The 12,638-nt window shown below is 41.1% G+C and overlaps 1 protein-coding gene across 3 annotated transcripts in view; it reads left to right on the plus strand.

Annotated features, from left to right (window-relative positions):
* cadm2a (cell adhesion molecule 2a) overlaps positions 1 to 12,638 on the plus strand; it is a 191,193-nt gene that overhangs the window by 78,487 nt on the left and 100,068 nt on the right. The window lies entirely within an intron of this gene.

Raw genomic sequence — 12,638 nt, forward strand, 5'->3', positions numbered from 1 at the left:
GGGAAAAAATTAAGGAGTCTAAAAGAAACTTAGTTCACTTTTATCATCATCATTTGTTTTATAATGGTCCCATACTTCAGTAAATAGCCCTCAAACATTTGAAAAAGTTCCTCTTGGAAAAAAAAATTAAGAAAGTTATAACAAGCAAACACCCACATAAGAAAAGTACAGTATATAAATGCATTTGTGGCAATTCTGTAGGTGAAGCTACCTAATCACGTACATTTAAATATGGAAAGTCTATCTCTTAAACCTGTTTAACACCTAAAATCTAGTGGGTGAGAGCATGGATATATATATATATATATAGTGTGGGGATTTTTCAGCGCTGCATCTCGGTGGTTCCAGTATTCTTATGGAAACGCGCAGCCGTTCCCAACTAACCTTGAGCTGGGAGGGGCTGAGGAGGGAGAGGCGGTCACAAATAGGAGTATTAATCACAAGACAACCTCACCAACACTTCCCACTCCCATCGCCACACACACACACACACACACACACACACACACACACACACACACACACACACACACACACACACACACACACACACACACACACAGAGAAGGCAGCAGCCGCGCATACATGCAACTCCCTGCCAGACAGAACCAATCATTCTCAGCTCAGCAATGAGATCCCTGATGAGCAGCATCAATAGTAATCATAGAATTTGCCATGATGGTGATGGATTTTTATGCCTTTTTGCCCTCATTACAGGCCAGACTGATAGCTTAGCTAAGCTTATTTTTCCTTAACTAAGCTGTTTACTGGTAGTTTATTCAAATCTAGAGCAGACAAGAAGATATCAGGGATTTTGTCTGATTGAAAATGTACTTTTCTGCTGTTTTGTGGGGAAAATGTGTGGGTATTTTACCTGCATAATATCGATTTTAAACAATATTGATTTACTGTTGTAGACAATATGATTTCATCCACTGTTTTTCTGCTATAAAAACGAAGTACATATGGAAACTGGGAAACCCTGAAACCTTAATTTGTTGAATCATTGTTCCATTAATAACAAGACCTCAGCTGACTGTGTCTCTGTAAATGACTCAAAGAGTCTTTGTTATCATCAGAGGAACGTGGCTTTTTGTTTACAGTTCAGTCTTCTGTTTCTTCTATATGCTGGCTGGATGTTACTTTTTAAACTTCAATTTCCCCTCAGCTACAAATAAAAAGTTGAGCTCATTTGAACTGTGTAGGCTGTTTCACTGTCAACAGGCCACTTCTTCGATCCAAAATTTGCTGTGAAACTCGACTGGCAGAACTGTCTCATTTCTGCTCTCCTACAGTGTAAACGCTGGGCTGAAATTACAGAGCAGAAGCAGCGGGTCGCCTGGAGCAAAACCATAACATTTATTCTATAAAATCTCTTAATTCTCTATTCACATGGGCTATTGTCAAGCTTTCATTCCTATAGGATGGATATTGAGTTTTGTTTCTCACCACGTTACTTTAATTGTAAAATTTCCAAACAGGCAAGATTAATTTCATTCCTTACTGATAAGCTGAAATATATATGTATATATATATATATATATATATATATATATATATATATATTTTTTTTTTTTATGACATGCCAGCAAATCCTTCACACTAACCTACTAAGAAAGAGCAGTCTTTCTTCTTTTGAAGCATGCTAGTCCTCATAGCTATCTGAATATAAAAGCTACTCAATTAATTTTCAAAAACTTTTCACACATGTTTCAAAGAATATGCGATTGATAAAACGCCGCCACTCCAGTGGGTCATGTGTAGGGAAGCGGGTTCACGGAGTAAAGAACCCGCGTCTGAACAGACTTTCATCAAGTCACAGAACAGTGGAGAGGGTGAGTCAAGGTTGAGCTGAACTGTTGTGAAAACAGACACAACTGTGGTGCACGGGCAGGCCCGCACGCATGCAGCTGTGTGTGTACTTACATGTACGACCGTGGGAGTGTGTCACGTGTTACTGCAAGACACGAACAACGGTGCGTTATTCTAAATGTCACTTCATTCCATTTTTATTCCCCATGTGCGTATGTATGTCATGGTTTTTCTGGAAGCATTTAGCTGAAACCGAAATGCGCCATTGTGTGCCATGTCCCCCACCCTCGCCTCCGCCCCCCCCCCCCCCCCCCCCCCCCCCCCCCCCCCCCTTCACTTCACAGTTTATACGTTCCACTCCTAATGGAGATGTTCATTCATATATGTACACACTAACATTCCATTTGTCATCTTTCGCAAAAAAGAAACACCCATACATGCACATGTACCACATTTACCTCAGTAGACCGTTAGAAATATATCGACACTTGATGTAATTCCTGCTTGTCTTATTTCTAAACTTTTTCATATAATTGTCTTGATAGGAATCCATAAGTCTGCCACTTTTACTTTATTACTTATTTATTTTATTACTTACTTTATTACGTTTGCGTTATTTCCTTGATTTTTTTCATTTCACTTTTCTTTCTTTGCATTCTTGTATTTCACTCAGAAACACCATGTGTGATACCAAATACACGTTATGCTAAATATACAAGCCTCCAGTTTTTCCCTATGATTTGTATAAATATTAACACAAGTTAGTCAACCAGGCATCGAACCTCAAACCAAACAGCCTTTTTGTGTGTGCTTTCTGAGACTGTTGAATTTTCCTTTCCAAAGTTTAAGCCTTTCCCAAAATTGCATATTTAGGAGCAAAGTATTGAGCTGCAACTCACATTTTTATTTCTAATGGCAGAAAGATAAAAGAATAACTGCATGAAATGGGTAAATGGGAAAAAAAAAAACAGACTTATGAAATTGACAGAGAAAAGCTTAAAAGAAAAAAGAGAGAGTTAGAGAAAGAGAGAGCGATGCAGGGGGAGGGGGGTTATTAGGCTGGTAGTTATAGACTGTCTTGCTGTTGTTTCCAAGGGAACAGCTATGCGGCGTGTGGAGGTTGCTGTAACCTCTGAATTCTCAGGCATTACTTTTGGCTATGGGCTGAAATTGGCTGGGATATAACAGGATAACATCTAATCTCTTCAATTAGATCCACCAGGGGGCTTCCCACTGTGTGTGCCTGCCTGTGAGTGTGAGCTCGCATGCTTTGTGTGTGTGTGTCCGTGTATGTGTGTGTGTGTGAGCGCATGCATTTACATCTGAACGCTCCAATCTGTTCTCGTGCAATGTGCAAATACGGAGAAAAGTGAGTGATCTGTCATTTTGTGTTACTGTACGTAAAGTCCACCAATCGCAAGGCATAGAAAGGTACCAGCAAACACACACACACACACACACACACACACACACACACACACACACACACACACACACACACACACACACACACACACACACACACACGTACACAAAAAACACTTTATCATGTGCTGGAAAGAGACCTCTTTACATGAATGGCTTTCTCTCTCTGTGTCCAATATGTAAGCTTTTAATGTCCTTTTCTCACACTCTTCAATAGCCACCTAAGTACACACTCAATACTCTTTCCTTTAGCATATATAATGTATAATTATCTATGCTCAGCACTCCTCAAAGTGCTGTACTTCAACCGATTTTCAGTTATATTCTCCTCTCTCCATCTGTCCTCAGGGCAGGCCTCTCATCTCTCGTAAGGTATAATTCTCTCTCTCTCTCTCTCTCTCTCTCTCTCTCTCTCTCTCTCTCTCTCTCTCTCTCTCTCTCTCTCTCTCTCTCTCTCTCTCTCTCTCTCTCTCTCTCTCTCTCTCTCTCTCTCTCTCTCTCTCTCTCTCTCTTTCCCTTCAGGCAACACCTGCTTCTTATTTTGCATTTTTACATTAACTAAATGCCTCTTCACCACTATAGGACTATCACTGTGTAAAAAGTTAAATACAGAACTCAATATCAAAGTATTGTAACTGTAATTTTTTTTTTTTTGTTTTTTTTTTTAAATACCCTAGTATCTCCTGCTGTATCTGACGGTGTAATGTTAATCACGTCACGAGCGTGCTAATTATGAGGATCTTGTTAAACAGCTGCAGAACAGCGATGATATCTGAGAATGCTACGGGCCAATATTTTACACAGCTTGGATTTGTTTGTTGTTGTTTTTTTTTTTTTTTTTTCTAAAGAGGAATCAACTGTTTGAGGAAGTGGAGAACTACGTTGTGATGTTTTATGAAGTAGATGCAGTGCTAATTGCGCGACAGGCCGTTACCTTCATCTGCTTATTCTCTTTGAATAGAAAGAGTGGAGGATGAATAGATCAACACGGGCGCAAAAACATTTGGCAGTGCCACTTGTCTAACCTCCTGACTGCGCCGCTAATATATGCTGAAAACACCAAATAGCTGGAGAGAGGCCGCTTTGTGGTTGCAGTGGTGAGTGCTCTCGTCTCACAGTGAGAATATCCCTGACCGTGTGCATGTTCATCGACGTGCATGTGGGGGTTTTCTCCGGGTGCTTCCATTTCCTCCCACAGTCCAAAAAAACTCGCATTTGAGGTGTGAATGTGATCGTGAGCGTGTGTCGTTCTGAGATGGAGCGGTGGCCTGTCCGCAGTGCACCCTTCCCACACCCACAGTCTGCTGGGATTGGCTCCGGGCGCTCATCACCCCAAATTGGATGAAATGCTATAGAGGATGGATGGATGGATGTTAGCAGGAGATGTCAGAATGCAGCAAAAGTTTGAGGGGAAAAGCTTAAAAAAGGAAGGGAAAAAAAAAAGGGACAGGTAGAATTGAGAAAAGAGAGAGAAAGTTAAAAGAGAATATGACCATTTTACAAGGGACAGCTCATTTCACACAGATTTTGCCTTGTAACAGCTATAGAGCAGTGTACCGAAACTTGGTTCAGCGAGTCAGAATGGATCTATAATCGCCTTCTTGTACTGAACATAAAAGCACTATTCATACAGTCACCCACAATTCACTTTCTTATTGTAACCCAACAGCTCAGAGGGTGCACTGCACATATGCGGCCCTCATTGCTTGGACATCTGCTTTTTGCTCCCGCGGTTGCTTTTCCTCCGCAAGACATTCAGCCTCCCAGTTCTCGTTGAGCAGAGCTGGATGGTTTTAAGGTGTGTACAAGGTGCGACATCTCACTCGTCCTTTGGGTTTATGTTTTCACGCTTTGAAAAGTGTGTTCGGATTGGTATGGCCCACGGTAATGCCCTCACCTTTTTACCTGACTGCTGATGATTGCTGGGACTTTTTACTTGTTCAGATGTTTGCGATTGTAGATTCTCGTAGATAAATGCCTTCAAAGTGACCGTTTGTCGCAAAGCGGGATTGGACTTTAACACGATATACAGGAAAATGTGAAAACTCTCCCATGGAAGCAAAGGCGTATCAAATGTGCACCATTTTTGAGGCCTCGTGCACACGCCACGGCAGCCAGTCTGCAAGCAGTCACCTTAAGGACGAGATGATTTAATGTATTTATAGATATATTCATTTCATATAATCTGATCATTTTCTCCCATGCCTTCCACACAGCTATCTCGGGCTTTTGATTGTGATGCATTCTGACATTCAGACGTTAGATAGCGAGATACACAACACGCGCGCGCGCTCACGCACACACATATTATGGCGCATGAACAACTGACATGGCGTCAGCAGTCACTGATAAAATTTGTGCAGAAGGACGCAGCTGAACGGAAAGGACGTGCAGCTTCTAAAGAGTGAGAGGTTCAATTCCTCCTTCAAAAATATTAAAAGAAAAATTCATTTTCATCGACATCGTGTCTTTTTGGTAGATATGTGACGCCTGTCGTCAGCACTGAAACATCCCTGAAAAGCTGCATTCGCAATACTCTCAGCTCATTAGATGTCCCACTTCTTCTTATTTTTCTACCAAGCAAGAGCCCCATTCCGCCATCAAACGAGTTTCATATTTATACTGCCTCGGTTCAAAAACATCCTCCATTAGTGTCATTGGCCTGATTTCCTTTTCTTGTAAAGTGCTCACTTTTGCTCCTTCAGACAAAACCAAAATACCACGAGGCGGCGGGTTCGTGGAATCTACAAGTTATCTCGTTGAAGCCAGGTGGTTTCCAGATGCTGCAGTCTGAGTTAAAGATAAAAAGACTCTCCTCTCAAGCCTCTTCAACGTGTCAAATATGACAACGGCCAGAACATTATTGAGGTACCGGTTGCTAGTACTGATGGCAATAATTAATATAATTCAATATAAGGGTCAACAGAATAGATAAGAGTAACTGCTCAAGTTAAAAAAAAAAAAAAAATTTCAGACATGTCAACAAATAAAATTCAAGTAGTATTGTGACTGTGTGTTAAGACAAGGTAAGTAACATTAGGACATGTATCTACTCTGCATAGTTTTAAATGAAATTGTGCTTCAAAGCAATTTTCAACTTAATTGTTGCAGGGAAAAGAATCAAGGAATTCCATGCAAATTACCAAAATTAGAAAGAAAACTGTTTTGTCAATTAGCTTTCATATATGAAAACAATACTTTATGATATTAGCATGAAAATTCTTGTTTTTTTTGTCATAAATTAAGGATATCTTAAATTGGAGTGATGGCAAAAAAAAGCATCTAAGCAGCGCAGCATGTGAGGAAATTTGTGGGCAGCTGTCAGAGATGGTTAAAGATGCTGTTATTAAAAAAAAAAAAACAGCACAAGGAGGAAAATCCTGGATAATTAGAAAACTAAAATCTCTTGCTGAAGAGATTTTTTTTTTTTTTTTTTTTTTTTTTTTTTTTTTAAAGAAATAAATGACCGGCATTACAAAATGACAGACTGAGCTGTCCGCATTATCAACTCAAGCAGTCTATCTGGCAAAGTAGTCATTAGTTCTTTGAGCAATCTGAATCTTTTATAAATGTGAAAGGAAACTCAATCAAGAAATATTTAGCCATCTGTGCGCTTGCTTTTTTTCGCAATCACAAAATTGCACAACCTGAAAGATAGCCTTATCTCAGGGAAAGAGAGAGAGAGAGACGCTGCTATTTAATTGAAGTATATGGTGAGGGCAAACAAGGGAAGAAAATGTGAGCTGTCGCTCACCTCTCAGCTCAGTTTCCATAACAATTGTCTTCTCCCCAATCGCACACCATAACAAACCATCCTCACTGCTATTACATTGAAAGATTTTTTTCTTTCCTTCAGCTTTTCACATGCTGCTTCAAAGAAAAAAAGCTTTTATGAATCATTTTGTGACTGTTGACTTATTCTTCCCTCCTTGGGGTTGTCCCTCATTCCTGTAAAGCTGCGCGACCTTTAAGTGTGCACTAATCTCAGTTTGCCCGTCTGGCTGCTGGGCCTTAATCCACTGACTCTCTTTATTCTTCATTCAATCTCTTTATTCAACACTTAGAGAGCCACACTAATCTTTATCTAACAAATGTTACATGCCGTAGCCTCTCTTTCTATCTCCCTCGCTTTCTGTCAGGAGATTCATCCACACATGATCAAACATTGATCCCCTGTTGGTTGATCGGTTGTTGTTGTTGTACTTCTTGTCCTTTTTAGTAGAAATCAACACGTTGATAGAACATGGATGACATACAGCGGTAACGGCAAAGCAGAGGCTCAAGGTCATTTAGAGGCTTTTTTTCTTTGTTTTGACACAAGTGACAGAAGCATTGTGGGAGTGCAAGATGACTTCAGATGAAAAATCCCAGCAACACACACGTATTACCTAATGTCTCAGCGCATGTTTTTTCCGTTAACACATGCACCTGTGGGGCTGTGAAAGAGTCAAAAGAATTACAAATAAATTCGACTGTGTATTCACATGATGGCAGGGATAAACATGAGGGTTTTTGCATTAGCATGCGGCGGCATGTGGAAACCCACACGATGGGAGAGCTATGACGAGGTCAGGAGCGCTGTCGGCTCAGCGGGTCTGTTGCATCGGTTCTGTAGAACAAATAGCTGCAGTGTGTGTGTGTATCTGAGTGTGTGTGTGTGTGTGTGTGCATAGCAGGTGGGAGCGCAGAATCTTGTGTGAGTGTTGGGCTGTGAAACAGCTGTCTCAGACAATGACTGACGAAGATGGATGAGATGGCTACACAAGGCGTTGTCCAGCAGCCAGGAGACACGCTGCCCCAGAGCAGGGAAACACCAAGCGCACGCTCACGCCTCCACTCTCCGGCGTTACATACAGTATTTATATGAGCGCTCGAAAGGCTGCGTGTCTCCTAAGGTAGCTCTGGAGCGCCGCTGCGTAGCTATATTGCTGAACTGGCAGCAGGAAAGAATGGCTGCTCTGAGATTAGCTAAATCTGAAAATCCTAATGCCATGCTTGTCTGTGCCAGCTGACACAGGACCAGACTCTCACTGACATAAACACCGTGTGCTTACACACACACATACACACACATTCGCATCGAACCGGCCTTACATGCTGTATTTTCTGACGGATAACATATTCATTGGATTTTTCCTCTTTCCTTTGTCAACACGGTTGCAGCCAGCAGTCATTTGTCAGACAGCTAGTTACAGACGCACGGAGAGTTACGTTGATCACATACATTCACCAGTGTCATTCAAGTTTCCGTCGCAGCATTTCACTTTTGTAATGCCCATTAATCTTTTTAAAAGTGCAGTTATGAAATGAGGACATGAGGGCCTGTTGTGTCTGTCATCCCTATGTCAACGTTGGGGAGTTTTTATTTTCATATTTTTGGAGGGGATGTTTGGAAGGTTGGTCGACAGGCAGACGGATAAAATAAGTCGGGAATCGAGATAGAGAGAGCAAAAAGTGAGAAGAAGTCCTGGCCTGCTCACACACAGCCTCTCCAACGCACTCACTCCCGCCGCTCATACAAACGGAGAGAAAGCAAGAGAGAGAGAGAGAGAGAGAGAGAGAGGGAAGCTGTCGCTTGTCAGTGCCAGTCACTTAGCCACGGAGGCGTGGACAGCCACCTTGTACAGAGTACGTTTTTATACAGAGAGAAGACAAGGACAGTGATGCACCTCAGTGGTGAAAAGGGGAAGAGAGACAGGAGCTTTGAAGGCAAAACACATGGGAGCGATGAAGAAAAAACAACATTCAAAGCAAAAATTTTCCGGATAAACATGATTTGAAAAGTCTTACTTCTATTGCAAAGAAAAAAGTTACCAAAAGAAGTGATCATGAAACCATGGTGTTTGTTGCTTACTTGTTTACGGACCACTATTCCAAGTTCAGCTGCGTGTTGTTAAATTAATTGATCAGCATGCAAGGTGGCTAAAGGTTATATATATATTTATTTATTAAAAATCTGTTTATCGCTTGATTTAAAAGCTCTTGAAATAAAAAGGAGTTTTTCCTCAAACATATCAAGCATATAAATATAGTTTTCTTCTAATCTAGAAGATCATCTTTCGCAGATCAGTAACTGATCCGATCCAAAGTTCTTTATGAGGTCTTAGGAAGAATTTTTCGGGCGCGAAACACTGCAGACTAGGGAATCTGAAATACTTTTGTATCAACCAAAGGTTTTGAGCCCAGTCTGATTGTTCTTCTGAAACTGCTTCTACCAGTACGTTGGAATCCACTCCTTTTATCCTCGTGGATAACGGGAATGATGCGGAGACTCTCTGTCACCTTAAGAAGTGAGACGGTATTAGGAGATCTGGCAGGCTATGGGCGGCTCACATCAGTAGATGTCTGTGCAACACAATGCTCAGACGTCCATGACATGAAGTTAAAACTGCCTTCTGTTGTTTTGAATATTTTAATATAACCCTTACATATTGTACTTTTACATGTGAAAAAAAAAAGAAACTTCCTTTTTGTGCATTGTGCCATATTGTGTGCAGTGCTGTTTGGTCTCCACTGCCTTTGAACCTGTTAGATCTCTTGTATTGTTACCATCCTACTCTCCTACATTCACCAGCTGATGTGAGTTGCGGCTGCCTTGTAGTGCCTGCTGTCTATTTACTCCCATTCAGGGGATTCACTTGAGAGGCCACAGCTCAAATAAATTCACTCAACAGCCACTGCTCAGTAGGGACCTTTCTCCCTCTCTCTCTCTCTCTCTCTCCCTGCCTCTTTCTCTAACTACGTTCTTTCTCTGTCTTGGTTCATTTCTGTTTCTTCCCCCGTCTCTCTGACTTAGTGTCAATCTGTGCATGGCTGCATGGCCCTTTCTGGTTCTCTCCCTTGAACTGATGAGTAACACCGTGGTTTAACACCATAGCAATCACCCTCTGCCATGGGGAAGCCGTGCACGGTGTTGAAAGTCTTAAAACGCGGCCTGTTGAGTTGGTTTAACAAGTGCTCATGTCATTTGCCCACTTGGTTGTGCCGCGTGGCAGCAGTGGATATTCACGGCAGGCCTGTACATGTGCTTTAAAAATACAGAAAGGTAAACCCATCGCAGATTCCATGCTTTTTCCTTCAAAGTGTCTGACCATTGATTATTCAGTACATTTTCTAAAAGCGGGATGTATTCCTGTGGTGATGCACACAGGTTTTTTTTTTTTTTTTTTTTTGCCCCCCTCGAAAAAGGCACATGAGTAAACACACACACATACTCTCTGTGCACATCAACTCACAAACGTACACACAGACACCTAATCTTGTGTTTCTCCTTTCCAGAAGGAGCATGAATAAAACAGGAGTGCAGAGACTGAGTGAAAAGCAGTGAGAGACGTGGGGTGTACTGGCAGATCTCTGCTGCTGTGGCAGTGTATTCGTGCCACAATCTCCGTGTCTGGACTTACAGGATTAGCTCTCCCTAGGACGCTGTCTGCTCCAGGAAGGCACACTCTTTTTGCAAACCTGTCTGTATAAACATGTGTACACACACACACACACACACATGCACACATTTTTAGACACCTATGTGCACATCCATCCTCTGCTCGTCACACTATTTTTGCAACCCCACAAACTACATGAAACAGTCCAAACAGGTGTTCTACATCAATGTTTCCTTTTTTAAAAATATTTCATCCAATGAAATTAAAACCCTGACGAGTGTTTTTTGGTGTTTAACTGCTTGCTCTTATGATACATTTAACAACCAATAACCACACTATTTTCACTTCTATCAGTCAAATCTGTCATTGTTAAATATTACTCTACTGCTTCATCAGTGATGGAATTCCAAAACTCTATTCAGAGCTGTTCATGAGCGTGTGCGTGTGTGTGCGTGTGTGTGTGTGTGTGTGTGCATGGGTGCACATGTTTGTCTATCTTCTTGCTCTCTTAGCTGGTTGCCAAATCAATACTTCAAAATCTCCAGGGATTCTTTGCCCTGGTAGTGAAGCAGTTATGAATTCTGAAGACTCAGCTGACTGAACCTCTGACCCTGAAAAACGCCCACTGAAAAGAAATGAATACTGCCACTGTGTTATTTCAGTCTCTGTAAACAAATGGAATGTGGAATGTGAAAAAAAAAAAATGCAATGCCTCTCAGTGCTTTTAATATTTGATTCTCCTGAACGACCTCAATTCTCTGAAGGTCTAAAAGAAGAGTCTTATTCCAAAATGAGGTATTCAGTATTTGGTAAGAATTGTGACTTGCTCTCTGAAAGCTTGAGTGATGACAAAGAAGACACTCATAGTCTGTTCAAAAGGATTTTACTTGGCAGAGGTCTTGGGCTAAAGACGAATTATAAGTACATTTTATTTTTCAGTCACTCATCTGAATTATTAAAAATAGAAGAAAAAAAAACAGGCAGAGTAGGGGATGATGTGGCTTTGAGCATCGTCACAATATTTGTAGGTATTTTTGCAGTGAGAGTATTTTTTTAGATATAACTGAAGTGTACGCTAAAGACTGCAGATGTCCTGGTTCGATTTGCATTGTGTGCAATACTAAGGTGTTACCTGGGGCAAATAATTCTGATCATGTGTAGCCTGTTGCTTAAAGTTTCACTTTGGATCATGTTTTTTAAATTCCTCAATACATTCGAGAAATTAAACTACAATAATAGGCACATTTTAGCCAGCGAGTATATTTTTTTTATATGTAGTTGGCGGTGAGCCTTGATAAAATGCAGATGACCAAATACTAGGAAATGTCCTTGAACACCTCTTCGAAATCGCCAAAAATCAAGGATGTCCGACACTCTGAACTGTCCTTGACTCCTCTCCAAAATCGCAACAGCCCAGACTCTTCTCTGTCCTTACAAACCTCTCAGATGGAGCTAAATGAGCTGCTTGTGCCAAATGACACCACGAGATGAGATGAAACTCTCATCAAGGAGTTTGTAAGTTCATTCAGTGATGGGGAAAACATTTTAAAATGTAGTTAAAATCCTGTTTTTGCACATTTTGGTGAATATGGTGCCACCAAATAGTTGTCTTGAGTAATAATCTCATCTCAAATCTCAAAGGTTCTTGTAGTGAGTGATGAATAAATCTAAAATGAAATATCCTTTTTTTTTTTTTTCAAACTGCTTTGAAAATATAAATACCTTGTAATTAATTACATTTATCATTGGTTGGGTTTTGTCTTTGCTTTTTATGTTCTTTGATTATACTGAAAATGTAACCAGGCACGGTGGAACACACACATGCACATAATATCTCTTTTCATTGGGTCTGCGTGCCGCTTGCCTGCGAGTTGGCCAGATAAGAGGAGCGCTGGGAAACCTATGAAAGCTTAATGTGCAGCTTCATATTTAAAAGGAAGTGCATTAGGGGGTTTTGTGGCCCCATCAGTCCTCTCACCGAGTCCCTCTCCTGCCCGCAGCCCGGCTGGAAAACCAGCA

Source organism: Salarias fasciatus, chromosome 10 (genome assembly GCF_902148845.1).
Source record: "Salarias fasciatus chromosome 10, fSalaFa1.1, whole genome shotgun sequence".
Taxonomy (NCBI): domain Eukaryota; kingdom Metazoa; phylum Chordata; class Actinopteri; order Blenniiformes; family Blenniidae; genus Salarias; species Salarias fasciatus.